This window comes from Macaca fascicularis, chromosome 15 (assembly GCF_037993035.2).
Source record: "Macaca fascicularis isolate 582-1 chromosome 15, T2T-MFA8v1.1".
Classification (NCBI taxonomy): Eukaryota; Metazoa; Chordata; class Mammalia; order Primates; family Cercopithecidae; genus Macaca; species Macaca fascicularis.
In genome coordinates this window covers 37,259,484-37,275,407 of record NC_088389.1, presented here as the reverse complement: position 1 = coordinate 37,275,407, position 15,924 = coordinate 37,259,484, and the positions used below count along the sequence as shown (strand labels likewise).

Genomic DNA, 15,924 nt, shown 5'->3' with positions numbered 1-15,924 from the left:
TTAATTGAAGTCTTGTGGTGCTTGTGGGAGGAGCTTGTGTCTTTAGAGTCAGACAGACTTGGTTCGTGACTGCCAACTCTGTGACCTTGGAGGAAACCTTTCACCTCTCTGAGCCTCAGTTTTCTTTTTTTTTTTTTTTAATTTGAGACAGAGTTTCACCCTTGTCACCCAGGCTGGAGTGCAATGGCGCCATCTTGGCTCACTGCAACCTCCGCTTCCCAGGTTAAATCCATTCTCCTGCCTCAGCCTCCCGAGTAGCTGGGATTACAGGCACCCACCACCAGGCCCAGTTAATTCCTGTATTTTTAGTAGAGACGGGGTTTCATCATGTTGGCCAGGCTGATCTCGAACACCTGAGATCAGGTGATCCTCCCGCCTAGACCTCCCAAAGTGCTGGGATTACAGACATGAGCTGCCGCGCCAGGCCAGTTTTCTCAACTATTAAATGGGGCCAATAAATCATCTCTCATTTGTTGAGCTAAGGATTGAGGAGAATGGTTTTACAGAGCCTAGCACATAGACAGTGCTCAAGGTGTGTAGGTTCATATTTTTGTTATACTATTGCTAACTTTGAGCCTTGTTGGCTGAAGGACCAGAGCAGAAACCCCTGCCCTGTAAGTTCCCCATCAGGTGACATGGCCTGACAGTTGCCCTACCTGATATTTCCAAATGATATCTGAAAAGTGCTGGGTTGGCCCTGAGCTTTGCTGTATCAGAGGTTCTCTGGCAAGGGGGAAAAAGCTGATGCAGCTTCTTGGCCAGGAGAGACACAGAGCAAATGACTAGAAGACCTTGTCTAGTGATTCAGGTCAGCTCTCTGCCTTAGGCAAGGATCATCCATGCCAGGGCTTTTAAGATGGGATAATTAGCCTGTAATATGTATAGAAAATATTGAATTTTTTGAAAGATTTTAGTAATTTAAATGTATTAATGTCCATTCAACATTTAATTCTTAAATTTCCTTAATCTTAAATCTTCCTTAATCTCTAAACTACAAGATGACTTTCTTAGGAATTTTGTTTGTGTTTAAAAATTGGAAACACCTTACATAGCTGCCATCAGACAAAGGTATTATTATACCAGTTAAACTTAATCATATAAAGTCATTGTACGTGTAGCTATGAGGACAGTGTAGCAAATATTAATAGTAAATAATTGAGCTCATAGCCTGTGCTAGACACTATACCAAGAGCTACATATGAATTATTTTGTTTAATCCTAAGAACCCCAGGAAGTAGGTACTACTGTGTCTTAGTCCATTCGGGCTGCTGCAACAAAGTACTGTAGATTGTAGCTTGTAGACAACAAAAAATATATCTCTCTCAGTTCTGGTGCCTGGGAAGTCCAAGATCAGGGCACCAGCAGATTCAGTGAGTTCCCTGGGTGTCCTTTAAAAGGACACTAATTCCATTCATGATGGCTCTGCCCTCATAACCTAATCACCTCCCAAAGGCTTCCAAATACTTTCACATGGGGTGTTAGGATTTCAACGTATAAATTTTAGAGGGACACAAACATTCAGTCTATAGTCTATTATTATCTGCATTTTACAGATAAGGAAACTAGGACGCAGGTTAAGCAACTTGCCCATGGTCACTTAGTAAATAATAGAGCTAGAAATCAAACTGAGGCTGGCTGGCTCCCACTGACACCCTTAACTATAAAGGGAAAATACTTATAATGGTAAGAAGAAAAGAAAAAAATTACAGCTGTGACACTCTGTGTAACAGAACATCAACTGGCACTTTTTCTGTTGCCCCAGAACTGTAGCTAAGGCCCATGAGACCTGGAGCCAAAGGCTTAGGGAAGGACCACAGAACAGCAGGAGTCAGAGAGGGCCTTGTTGGAGCCAATGTGCAGCCTGACTTTTCTCCTAGGCAAAGGAGATGCTGTAAAGGGCCCCATCTGATTTCTCACTTTATAGTCAGCACCTAGCACAGTGTCAAATACGCAGAAATGGCTCAAGAATTGTCTGTGAGCCAGGCGCAGTGGCTTACGCCTGTAATCACAGCACTTTGGGAGGCCAAGGTGGATGGATCACAAGGTCAGGAGTTCAAGACTAGCCTGGCCAGGCTGGGCACGGTGGCTCACGCCTGTAATCCCAGCACTCTGGGAGGCCAAGGCGGGCAGATCAGGAGGTCCGGCGATTGAGACCATCCTGGCTAACATGGTGAAATCCCGTCTTCACTAAAAATAGAGAACATTAGCGGGGTGTGGTGGTGGGCGCCTGTAGTCCCAGCTACTCGGGAGGCTGAAGTAGGAGAATGGCGTGAACCTGGGAGGCAGAGCTTGCAGTGAGCCGAGATCACGCCACTACACTCCAGCCTGGGCGACACAGCAAGACTCCGTCTCAAAAAAAAAAAAAAAAAGAAGACTAGCCTGGCCAACATAGTGAAACCCCATCTCTACTAAAAATACAAAAAAGTTAGCCAGGTGTGGTGGTGAACGCCTGTAATCCCAGCTACTCGGGAGGCTGAGGCAGGAGAATTGCTTGAACCTGGGAAGCAGAGGTTGCGGTGAGCCGAGATTGTGCACTCAAGCCTGGGCAACAGAGCAAGATTCCATCTTGAAAAAAAATTTTTTTTAATTGTCTATGAAGTCTTATGATGTGGCAGATGCTGTTCCAGGAGTTTTACATTCATAACACATTTATTCCTCAAAGACAGGCTATCATCTGCACTTCGAAGAAGAGGAAACTGAGCCTCCAAGAGCTTAAGGGACTTACTTGCCCAAGGCCCTTGTGACTCAAAAGCCCAGGCTCTTCTCTATCACTACAGTCCATTAATGTGGCCGCTATGCGTTGCACATAGTAGGAGGTCAGTGAACACATACTAAAAGAAAGGCTACACATGCACCAAATTTAACCCTTCTGCTAGAAAAGAGAAGCTTTGGGAGTGAGAAAATAAAATAAAGCATAATAATATGATAGATATGGCTCAGCAAAATAACTTCATCTCCCAGACTCCAATAAAACACAGACACCTTTCCCCTTTCTTGTTTCATTGAAACAGCAATGCTGACATGGACTATTTCTAATCCTGCCGGGGGCTGGCCTCCTATCAGATGTGGCTAAATGCAAGGTTTGGCATCTTCTGCAGACAACTGTGGGATTATGGGGCCACTGTTCACAAAGTCGGCCCAGCAAAGGACACTAACAGACAAGTCACAGAAAGGAATACAAATGACTAAGAAATATGAAATACTGCATATGCAACTTGAATAATTAAAGAATTGCAAGTTGAGATAAGGAGTTGCCATTTTTTTAACCTATTGATTTGGCAACAATTTTTACAAACTGGTAATATTTGTTATGGTCTCTCACGTTGATAGAAATATAAAGTGAAACAACCTTTCCAGGAAGCCTTAAAAGTGTTTATACTCTTTGACCCATTATTTCCACTTTTTTTTTTTTTGAGTCGGAGTCTCGCTGTTTTTGCCCAGGCTGGAGTGCAGTGGTGCGATCTTGGCTCACCGCAGTCTCCACCTCCTGGGTTCAAGCGATTCTCCTGCCTCAGCCTCTCAAGTAGCTGAGATTACAGGCATGCGCCACCATGCCCAGCTAATTTTGTATTTTCAGTAGAGATGGGGTTTCTCCATGTTGCTCAGGCTGATCTCGAATTCCCGACCTCAGGTGATCCGCCTGCCTCGGGCTCCCAAAGTGCTGGGATTACAGGCGTGAGCCAGTGCACCTGGCCCATTATTTCTGCTTTTAATAATCTATCCAAAGGTCAGGCACAGCGGATTATGCCTGTGATCCCAACACTTTGGGAAGCTGAGGTGGGCAGATCACTTGAGCCCAGGAGTTCAAGACCAGCCTGGGCAATGTGGTGAAACCCCGTCTCTACTAAAAAAAAAAAATATATATACTAAAAATTAGCTGGGCATGGTGGTGTGCACCTGTAGTCCCAGCTACCTGGGAGGCTGAGGTGGGAGATCACCTGAGCTTGGGAAGTCGAGGCTGCAGTGAGCCATGATCATGCCACTGTACTCCAACCTGGGCAACAGAGGGAGCCCCTGTCCCAAAAAGAAAAAGAAAAAAAATCTACCCAAGGGAAATAAATAATCAGATGTAAATATATATGTACAAAAATGTTCACCAGTGTTATATAATTATAAAAATTAGAAAAATCTAAACAGTTAACAAAGGATTAGTTGAGTACTTTGTGCTCTATGATGTTTCTATGTAGAAATACTATACATCTATAAAAAATGATACTCACCTGCCCAGCGCTGCCTGCCCAGCACTGCCCACCCAGTGCCTGTCCCCAGACCGAGGCCCAGTCCCCTTTGCCCTTGTCCATCAAAGGTGCCGCCAGCGTGTCTGACAAACTGCCCTACAAAGTTGCTGACATCGGCCTGACCACCTGGGGACACAAGGCCCTAGACATTATGGAGAAGGAGATGCCGGGCCTGATGGTCATGCAGGAGCTGTACTTGGCCTCCAGGCCACTGAAGGGCGCCTGCATTGCTGGCTGCCTGCAAGTCACTGTGGAGATGGCCATCCTCATTGAGACCCTCATTTCCCTGAGCGTTCAGGAGCAGTGGTCTAGCTGCAACATCTTCTCCACCCAGGACCATGCAGTGGCTATCTTTGCCAAGGCTGGCATGCCAGTGTTCATCTGGAAGGGCAAAACAGATGAGAGGCACCCATGGTGCATTGAACAGACACTGTACTTCAAGGACGGGCCCCTCAACATGATTCTGGATGATGGGTGTGACCTTACCAGCCTCGTCCACACCAAGTACATACCCACAGCTCATGTCGGGCATCTGAGGCATCTCTGAGGAGACCAAAACCAGGGTCCATAACCTATACAAGATGATAGCCAATGGAATCCTGAAGGAGCTTGCCATCAAGTCAATGACTCCATCACCAAGAGGAAAATTGACAGCCTCCATGGCTGCCCGGGAGTCCCTCATAGATGGCATCAAGTGGGCCAAGATGTGATGATTGCCAGCAAGGCAGCAGTGGTAGCAGGCTATGACGATGTGGGCAAGGGCTGTGCCCAGGCCTTGCAGGGTTTTGGGGCTCATGTAATCATCACTGAGATTGACCCAATCAGCACACTGCAGGCTGCCATGGAAGGCTATAAGGTGACCACCATGGACGAGGCCTGTCAGGAGGGCAACATCTTTGTCATCACCACAGCCTGTGTCAATATCATCCTTGGCCGGCACTTTGAGCAGATGAAGGATGATGCCATCTTGTGTAACACTGGACACTTTGACGTGGAGATCGATGTCAGGTGGCTCAACAAGAATGTTGTGGAGAAGGTAAACATCAAGCCCCAGGTGGACTGGTACTGGCTGAAGAATGGGTGCCACATCATCCTGTTGGCTGAGGGTTGGCTGGTCAACCTGGGTTGTGCCATGGGCTGCCCCAGCTTTGTGGGGTGTAACTCCTTCATCAACCAGGTGATGGTGTAGATTGAGCTGTGGACCCACCCAGACAAGTACCCCGTTGGGGTTCACTTCCTGCTCAAGAAACTGGATGAGGCAGTGGCTGAAGCCCCGGCTGGGCGAGCTGAATGTGAAATTGACCAAGCTAACTGAGAAGCAAGCCCAGTAGCTGAGCACATCCCGCGATGGCCCCTTCAAGCTGGATCACTACTGCTGCTGAGAGTCCGGCCTGCCCTTCACCTTCCAGCTGCTGTCCTTGCTCAGGCCCCATCTCTTCTCCCTAAGAGCAAATGGCACCAACTTTGCGATTGATTTGTCAGTGTCTCCCATTGATGGGGCTGGTCACTCAGTTTTTGGCCTCTGCAGCATCCCTCACACTATATCAAGTGTGGCAGGGGGAACTGAGAGGCCTCTCGTCAAGCCCTGGTCATGATGGAGGTACAAGGGAGGCATCCACAGGGAACCATGAGTTGAATGGTCTTGGAACTGCTCACTAAGTCAGTCCTTCCTTAGTCTGGAAGTTGGTAGTGGAGTCACAAAGCCCGTGTACCTTACCATTCAGGTAAGGTTCCGGGTCTGTGGACTTATATCCGTGTGCTTGGTTTATAGATTCATTGGTTCCTCAGCCCATGGCAGATGAGAAGGAGCTACATTGAAGGGCAAAGAGGAACTGTTGTTTGACTTTTCCTGAGAGCCTGGCTTAGGGCTGGGCCTTCTCTTAAACCTTATAACAATGAGGTTGGTACTTTTAGTCCCTGTTTTACAGGGGTCAGAATAGACTTTAAAGTGATAACTGAGAAAGGACAGAGAAGTGACAGCCAGAGGGGCCATAAAAACATAAAAGCAGGCATAGATCTGCTACCACTTTGTAATAAGATGGTTCCTATCACAACCCTGGGTCAAAAAGATAATAATTTGGTTTATAATGTTAAAAGAAAGCAGGAAAGTGGGTAAATAAAAATCTTGGTAACTGAAAAAAAAAAAAAAAAGATGATACTCAGGCACAGTGGCTCATGCCTGTAATCCCAACACTTTGGGAGGCCCAGGCGGGCGGATTGCTTGAGCTCAGGAGTTCGAGACCAGCCTGGGCAAAATGGTGAAACCCCATCTCTACCAAAAATACAGAAAAATTCGCCTGGCATGGTGGTTGCACCTGTAGTTCCAGCTATTCTAGAGGCTGAATTGGGAGGATCACTTAAACCCCAGAGGTGGAGGTTGCAGTGAGTGGAGATGGTGCCACTGTACTCCAGCCTGGGTGACAGAGTGAAACCCTGTCTCAAAAAAAATAAATAAAAAGATACTTATGAAGGAAATTCTTACGATATAAAATTGTGGAAAAAATCGTTAATATAACTATTTATGCCATGACCCCCAATTATGTAAATGATAATATATGCAGAGAATAAAATACCAAAAGGAAATACACCAAAATGTTAACATTCTTTTCTTCTGAGTGACTGCATTATGGATATTTAACTTTTTTCTCCTTCATAGTTTTCTGCATTTTCCAATTTTTTTATAGTGAGCACTTATTACTCTCAAAAATCAATAACAATCAACAATAGCATTAATTTGAATCTGGAGATATGTCTCTGCCAACCACATCCCTGACCTGCCCTCATGGTATCTCAAGAGGATGAGAGGAAGAAAGGCTCAAGTTGTAAACCCACATTAAATGCAAGGCACCATCCCCAAACAATGAAGCTAAATGTTGAAATCCTGCTTCAAAGGTCCTCTGATGCTAAAATAAGCCCAGAAAAGCATTTGCTACAGTTCTTGGAGATCTATTGAAGGACGTCATTCACAGTGGGCACCAAGTCAAACCCTCACTCGTCATCAGTGTTGGCTGCAATACAAAGAATTTGAACCAATTTGGGGAGGAATAGGGTTGGAGCTTCACAAATAACTCTATCCCTTAGGTTGCTATCATTGTAATAAAGGGGATTACTGACAGGTGCACAGCACAGAGCTTTCCCAGCCATCATCTCATTTGAACTTGACAACAACCTGGAGAAAAGATGTTGATAGTAACAACAACAACAATAACAACGATGACGGAGACTTAACATTTACTGAATACTTATTATGTGCCAGGAATCAATTCTAAACACTTCACATACATTGTGCCTTTTAATTAAAAAGCAAAAACAAAACAAAACAAAACCAGGGGCTTGCTCTGTCACCCAGGCTAGAATGCAGTGATATAATCATAGCTCACTGCAGCCTCAAACTCCTAGGCTCAGGTGATCCTCCTGCCTCAGCCTCCCGAGTAGCTGGGACTACAGGTGCACATTACCTTTTAAAAATTTTTTGTAGAGGTGGGGTCTTGCTATCTTGCCCAGGCTGGTCTTCAACTCCTGGTCTCAAGCAGTCTTCCCCTCAGCCTCCCAAAGTGTTGGGATTTCAGGCTTGAACCACTGTGCATTCCCCTTTTAATCTTTTTAGCCTTATCTGTGAAGTAGAAAGAGTGATTACCCCCACTTTAAAAGCTAGTATGTTGTCACTCAAAGTAGTCAAATGACTTGTCCCAGATCACCATGCTTACAAATGAAAGCATAGAATTTGTAGTCATTTCTTTAGACCTCAGGTCCAGATTTCCACAACTGCCTACTGTTGTTCTTCAGCTTTGAGGTTTTTTTTTCATTGCTGTATTATTAGAGGAGACAGTAGTTTAGCAGTAAAGAATGCCGGGTTCAAATCTGGTGTTTCTAGCTGTATAATCTTGGACAAGTTACTTTAGCTCTGTGTCTCAATTTCCTCCTCTGTAAAATGGGGATCATAATATTTATCTCATAGGCCTCAAAGTCAAATGAATATAAAGCTTTGAGCCAAAGTCTGCCCTGAAATGAACACTCAGAAGACCTTGGTATGTGTCTGATTTTCCTATACCTTGCCTTCTCACATAGACGGTCAAGGTCAGGAGGGTACAATGTCCTTGGGTTCAATGCCCAGAACTTCTAGATTTTCAGAAGAGTCATACTCTCTGACTTCCATGGCCTCGGCCCTCTTGAAGAGCCTCCTTTGCTGGAGCATGTGCCTGTCAGAGGGTAGCTTCTAGGACTGAGAGAGTACTTGGAGGAATGAGCACTTGACTCCTTCTCAGAAATCCTTAGGCCTTTAGGACTATGATGCCCTTTGTTGAACTATTTGAGGTAGCTGTGTTGATTTCTTGCTGGCTTCTGGGGGCTGGATAATAAGGAAATCCACTTCTGGAAGAGCAACTGTTTCCCTGAAAAGACCACAAAAATGGCAACTATCACAGCTGGAAGGGGACTTGGCATCAGTCCTTTCAAACATGTCCTTGTACAGATAATTAACCAAGAACCGCAGAAGTAAAGCATCTTGATAAGATCCCACACTGTCAAGAGCCAGGGTCATATTCATCATCAGACTCAAATCAGTCCATACAAAGGAGGCAGCTGAGGGCCAGTGAGAGGCCTAGAGTCTACTGGCTGGACACCGATGGATCTTCCCACCTTCTGACTCTGGCCCAAGGCTCTCTTTATGTCCCCAAGCTCCCTCTCTAGGAACTTCCTTCCTAGAATCACAGAAATGGCACCCCACTGCCAGCTTCTTAACAATGGCCAAGGCAAGATTTTAAATAATGACAATACCAAGGTGGGAGGATCACCTGAGGTCAGGAGTTCAAGACCAGCCTGGCCAACATGGTGAAACCCCGTTTCTACAAAAATACAAAAATTAGCCAGGCATGATGGCAGGTGCCTGTAATCCCAGCTACTCGGGAGGCTGGGGCAGAAGAATCTCTTGAACCCAGGAGGCAGAGGTTGCAGTGAGCCGAGATTGTGCCATTGCACTCCAGCCTGGACAACAGAGCGGGACTCCATCTCAAATAATAATAAAATGATAGCAATAATGAGGATCTGCTCTCAGGCGGCAGTTGGGACGTTAGGAATTATAAAATCTTCCAAATTAGGTCACATTCGTGTAAAGGAATTAGAAACATCTTTCCCATTTCTTCAGGCCCAAATTAGAACAGGCTCTGCAGAGGGTCCTGGTAGATCAGTCCTCCTCTCAGGCCCATGGGTCTGATTTCCTTTCTCAAACAGCCACTGAACTTTTCTTATGATTATGGAGTGTTTATTGGGTGTGTGCAACGCCTCAAGTGCAGTCTGGAATTTGGAACTGTCACATACTGGCAGCACGACCTCTTTAAGAGGCAGGAACTGGTTATCTCTGCCATCCGGTCCCATGTTGGGGAACTGTCTATGAATCAGCTAAGATGGGTTCCCAGCCCTCCGTCTATCTCCCTTCAAGGTAAAATGGGCTAGTGGGAAAAAAAGTCCATGATCTAGCAGGCCTGGCTGGTCTACTTCCAGCCTATGTTACTTAGAGCAAGAATCGACCTTTTTAAGCTTCAGTTTTGTCATCTGTACAATAAGCATACAATACCTGGTCTACCTATTGTGTTGCTAGGAGGATTCATTCATTCATTCATTCATTCATTCAGCAGAAATGTATTAAACACTGATATAGAGATACCCTAGTGAACAAGACAACAAAAAAAGGTGCATACAACATAGTAAGATAATCAATTAACAAATAAATGGGTAAATAATCAAGATATTTACAGGTTAAGCAAGTGCTACGAGGGAGATAAAAATGGTGCTGTGACACAGAATAATATCCCCTTAGAGTGATCAAGGAAAGCCTTGCTGAGATGTGACATTCAACCTGAAAGCAAAAGGAGACAACTCTGTCAAAACTGGAAGGAACAGCAAGTGCAAGACTTTGAAGCTGGAAAGGAACGGAAAGGAAACCAGAATGGGTGAAGCATATTAAGTGAAGGAGAGAGTGGTACAAGCTAGAGTGCAGGACTCTGTAGCCAGGGAAGAAGACTGGGCTTCATTCTAGGAGCAAAGAGAAGTCAGGGAGTGTTTTAAGCAGGAGATGAGGGCAGATTATAGAGCAGCAGGGACAGAAGCACAGATGGCAGTCAGAAGGCCGAGTTTATCCAGGCTTGAGAAGATGGTGGCCTGGACTGGCTTAGAGGCAGATTCAGAATCTGTTTTAGAAGTGGAATTGTCAAGACTTGCTGTTGGTTTGGGTGTGGGGTGAAGGAAAGACAGAAATACAAAGTTACTCCTAGATTTTGGAATCCACAGGATCACTCACTCACTCATTCATTCAACAAACATCAATTAAACACATATATCTGCCTGTCTCTAGGCATGGTGTTGGGGATAAAGATGGAGATGAAGATCACAGCTTTGTAAGGGAAATGGACCAGAAAATAGGCAAATATAATACATTTAAGTAAGTGCAGTAAGTATTAGAGAACATCGAACTCTGCTGAGGGTACAGAATCAAAGAAAAGTCTTCCTAGGGGAGGGAAGTTTGAGCTAAGCCTTGAAGGAGCAACAGGAATAGCAGAAGGGCTTTGGGGTTATAGAACAGAGCTCTGAAATAATAACAATAGTAGTAGTAGTAGTAGTAGTAGTAGTAGTAGTAGTAGCAGTAGCAGCTACTACTTGTTGTTAAGCCCTAACAATGTGCTAGGTCCTGTTGTAAGCATAAATGAATCATTTAATCCTCACATAAGAATCCTATAAAATAGATCCTATTGCTATCATCCCCACTTTACAGATGAGGAAGCTGAGGCATAGTTAACTTCTGTTACATAACTTGCCCCAGATCACGCAACTCATAATGACAGAGCCCGGCTTTAATCACATGCATTTTGGTGCTGGACGCTATGCTCCAAACACCACAAGAAACTGCCTCACTGTGGGACGTCACTGCACATTTAGGGGCTGAGAACAAGTGAAGGACGCGTAGGATGTAGGAAGATAGGAACTGATGGGAGGTCAGATAAATGACATGAAGGTATTTTGCAAACTATAAAGTACTGTCCCCAAGCAGATCGTCATCACTACTATTATAATAAATAACTACCTTTCCTCCCTGTGAAAAATGAAGGCTTCTCAGCAGTATCTCTGGATTATTGGCCTTGGAAAAAAGTGGCTGCTTGGAGGGCCTGTCCAGACAGAGTGAATCCCAGGAAAGGTTGGGCTGATGTGAATCTGACCCTGAGTTGGGAAGCAGCAGATATGGGCTCCAGTCCCAGCTCTGCACCTAACTTATGATGTGGTCTTGGGTGGGTTACCTCCCCAGCCTGTCTTTAGTTTCCCCATCTCTAAGATAGAAGAAGGAAAGAGTGGGGATTTTTTTTTTTTCCAGATGGAGTCTCACTCTGTCACCCAGGCTGGAGTGTGGTGGTGCGATCTCGGCCCACTGTAACCTCTGCCTCCAGGTACAAGCAAATCTCCTGCCTCAGCCTCCTGAGTAGCTGGGACTACAGGCCCATGCCACCACGACCAGCTGATTTTTGTATTGTTTTTAGTAGATGTGGGGTTTTGCCATGTTGGCCAGGCTGGTCTTGAACTCCTGAACTCAAGTGATCTGACTGCCTTGGCCTCCCAACGTGCTGGGATTACAGGTGTAAGCCACTGCACTTGGCCAAGAGTGGGGATTCTAAGGCCTTTTTCAGCCTTCACATTTTGAACAATCGCTGCTACTGTTGGTGTTCCGCTTCTCCGAGCTGGACGGTGACCAAAAAGGAATGTCAGCTTGGGGCCCTTTACCAAAACAAAGGCTTGGTGGCAACCTCTGATGGGAGTGGCACCTTCCAGAAAGCAGGACCCATGCTGGATGGGAAGCCTATTGCTTATGTCCCCTGAGTCCACAGATCTCCAGTTCAAACGCTGCTCATCACTCCTGTCCCTGCCAGGACACTTGCTGGTTTCAGGCTCCTTGAACCAGGCCCATTCCTGTTCCTTTTAATGCTCCAGTGGGAGTCTGAGTAATGACAGCATTCTGGACACCATCCTTTTGAGGATGTGGCCAGAAAACGCAGATGTAGTTTACATCCTAAGGGGTCCTGTTTTGATTTTTCTGTGAGCCAAAACCCCCAGGGCTTTCTCACATGCGCTGCTCCAGGCTCCATCTTTTGCCATTGAGGGTTTTGTATTCACTGTCCTGGAATTAAAAGTGTTCTTGAGGGATGCAGCATTGAGCCTTTCTCCTCATGTCTCAGGATCTTCATCATGAGAATAGAATCATACACCTGCAAGAGATCCCCTTACATCAAGTCATTCCATCCAAACCCTTCTCGCTGACACAGAACTCCATAAACTGTAAAGCACTGTTGTACATCATTAATTCACGTATTATTCCTTCTGTACCTTATAAAAAGTACTAGTTTGGGTAGGGCTAGGATTATCAGATAAAATGCAAGATGCCCAGTTAAATTTAAAATTCATATTTAACTAGGCATCTTGTGATTTGATCCATTAAATCTGGCAGCCTTGGATGGGATCATCACTCCCATTTTGCAGAACTGAAGCTCAAAGGGGTGAAAGGATTTTATCCAAACTGCTTGAGAGCAGGGACTATGTCCCAGAGCTGTGAATAAACAAAGACTTTCTGAGAAGACTTGAGCTGCCGATGACAGAGGTCAGGGTTCTTGGTTCCTTTTAAATATTTTTTTCAAACATGAGAAGTATATTCCCTTAAAGCTAATGTATCAGTCCATTTAGCAGTGATCTAAAAGATTTATGTTTTGTGAAAAGCCTATTCCTCTATGAATACAGAATCTATGTCCTGTGTCTGTGTAGGTATATATGTTGCACAGAACATTAAAAAGTTAATAAATTCATTTTTAATCCTCAGTTCCCAAGTTGGGGTTAGCTCAGAGAAGATGCTTGAGAAATGTTTACTCAACTGGTGGGCTTTCTGAATATTTCATTCCTACAAGAACCCTACAGAATGAAAACAAAATTGCTGACTCAGGACAGAAATGGCCCCAGAATGCAGTGTCAGGCTTCCCTGATCTTCCTACATGGCTGTGCCAAAGATGAGTTGAGTTTCAGGAAAGCTCAGTGAAACCATCACATCATGAAATAGTCATGGGCCTCATGAAAGGGCTTCTTGTCATTACACTCCCTTCCTGCTCCAGGTTTAGGACCACAGGGAGGCTACCCTAAGGCTGCCACTTGCAGGGAGGTCTTGGCCATAAATGTTGCCCAAGGAGTCCTTACACCATCAAAGGCAGAGGCACAAAGTCCCTTTCCTGCCCTTTGGATGAGTAGACCTGTTGGGGGTGCTGGTGGGACAGCCCCCAGGTGGCTTCTAGACTTAGCTCATCTCCCTCATGATGGACAGCTCAGGATCTGTCCACTGACAGACCATGTACTTTTCTCAGCTGCCTAGCCAGAGCTGTGAATAAACATAGATTCTCTGAGAAGACTTGAGCTGCCAATGACAGAGGTCAGGGGTCTTGGTTCCTTTCCAGGCTGTCAGTTAAGAAAGAGGATCTGCTGAAGAATTGAAGCCTGGGCACGAGCTCTTGCCACGGATGGAACTTTTTTCATGTGTGAGGTTCACTAGTAGAATCCTAAAATGTTAGAGTTAGAAGAGATGGCCTTAAAAAGCACCTAGGTCAGGCTGCGCACAGTGGCTCATGCCTGTAATCCCAGCACTCTGGGAGGCCGAGGCCGGTGGATCACCTGAGGTCAGCAGTTCGAGACCAGCCTGACCAACATGGAGAAACCCCATCTGTACTAAAAATACAAAATTAGCTGGGCATGGTGGCACATTTCTGTAATCCCAGCTACTTGGGAGGCTGAGGCAGGAGAATTGCTTGAACCCAGGAGGCGGAGGTTGCGGTGAGCCAAGATCACATCATTGCACTCCAGCCTGGGAAACAAGAGCAAAACACCATTTAAAAAAAAAAAAAAAGCATCTAGGTCTAATCCAAACATTCTTCCAGAAAGACACACCAAGGCTCAGAGCAGGAAAGGACTTATTCAAGCTCACATGATAACTTGGCAGCAGAACCAGGCCTGGAACGCATATTTCTTTTTGGTGCTGCATTCCTGATTCAGATGAGCAGCTCGCCCTGCTAAGCAAACAGCAGGTGGGCAGATGTGGTCACTAATCAGTGCACTGGCACTGTGGGTCATTGAGCTTTAACCCCAGGGCACTATTAACAGCTTAACTCAGTCTGTCACCCTCTCCTCCCTGGAGGCCCTGCAGTCCTCAGGATTAGAAATAAACTGCTCTCAGCCGAGCCCCTGAAATGGGAGATGAAATGGCCCTCAGAGACCATCCAATTTAGTTCTCCCAGTGATGCCGAATCCCCACCCTCTGTGCTGGGAAGTGGTTCCAGTGACCAATGAGCTCCGTGAGCTTGCAGGTGGGTGGGCAGGCTGCACAGAAGCAGAAGTTTGTGAGTGGACCATGGCGGGATGGACCCGCATGGAGCTGGTGCAGTTTAGCAGCGGCGTCCCCATTCTGTCTCCTGTCAGCTCTGTTCTCAAGTCCTTTTGCTATTACACTAAAGTCCATCTCTGCGAACTTCTGTCCACTGGGTCCAGCTCAGATCCCTGGAGCCCAGGCCTCACCCCTTGTGAAGCTGCTAAGTTAAGCGGGAACCCTGGTCTCCATGCAGGGTTGGCTGCCTGGCTCTATTCACTGCCAAGCCAATATCTGTATACCACTTAGGAGGAAAACTATAAAGCCGAATGAGGAAAGGCAAGGACGGCTCTGCCTGCGATCTTTGGATGGATCCCCTGTCTGTGCCAGCACTGTTCTCAGCTCTTAGCAGAGAACAGAAAGGCCCTGTCGCTGTTCTCATGGAGTTTATGTTCTGGTTAGGGAGCCAGACAGCATATGGGTACATAAATAAATCAGATAATTTCAGAAAATGACAGTGCTAAGAAGGAGATACAGACTAATAACGGGATAGGAAATGACTCCAGGGTGGCATGTCACCTTCACAAGCATGGTCAAGGAAGCACTCTGGGAAAAGGTGCACATTGAGCTGAGGCCTGAATGAGAATGAGGAGGCAGGCTTGGGAAGACAAGGGAGAGAGAATGGGAAATGCAGAGTCTCATAGACAGACACAAGCTTTGTGTGTGTTTGAGGAGGAGAAAACCCAGAATAGGTAGAATATAGCAAATGAGAGAGATAGAATCTGAAAGGAAGTTTTGGTCTGAGCCACAGTCTAGTGCGCTGAGCTGGGCTAAAGGTTAAATCATGGTGATGATTCTGCTTCTAGAGAACCAGAGCCACAGCAAAGCAGAAATCACAGCATCATCATGGTGCTAACTGTGAAGGCCAGGTGCCCACTGGGGCAAATCCACTGCAACTGCAGCTCAGTCAGTTCTCCAATCCAACAGGAAACGCCCATCCCAGGTTTCTTTCTGGGCTGAATGACCTCGGAGGTGGGGGAGCTTGTCTGCTGCTCCCCCAAAGCACATTGTTCTTCTCAGGGAGCCCCCTGGGGCAGAGGTAACTAGAGAAGGAAGCCTAGGTTTTAAGAGTTTTTGTGAACTATAGAAGGCTAGACCATGAGCTTAGCCTCCTTCACGGGGCGCCTTTTCTTGCTTTCAGGATCTTTCCTTTCTTCCTTCCTTCCTTCCTTCCTTCTTTCTTTCCTTCCTTCCTTCCTTCCTTCCTTCCTTCATTTCTTCCTTCCTTCCTTTCTTCCATCCTTTCTTCCT

At 45.8% G+C, this 15,924-nt stretch overlaps 1 long non-coding RNA gene and 1 pseudogene across 3 annotated transcripts in view; both read left to right on the top strand.

Moving 5' to 3' along the window:
* Window positions 1–15,924, top strand: part of LOC123569178 (uncharacterized) — a 42,435-nt gene that overhangs the window by 3,880 nt on the left and 22,631 nt on the right. The window lies entirely within an intron of this gene.
* Window positions 4,341–5,944, top strand: LOC102131156 (adenosylhomocysteinase-like; annotated as a pseudogene).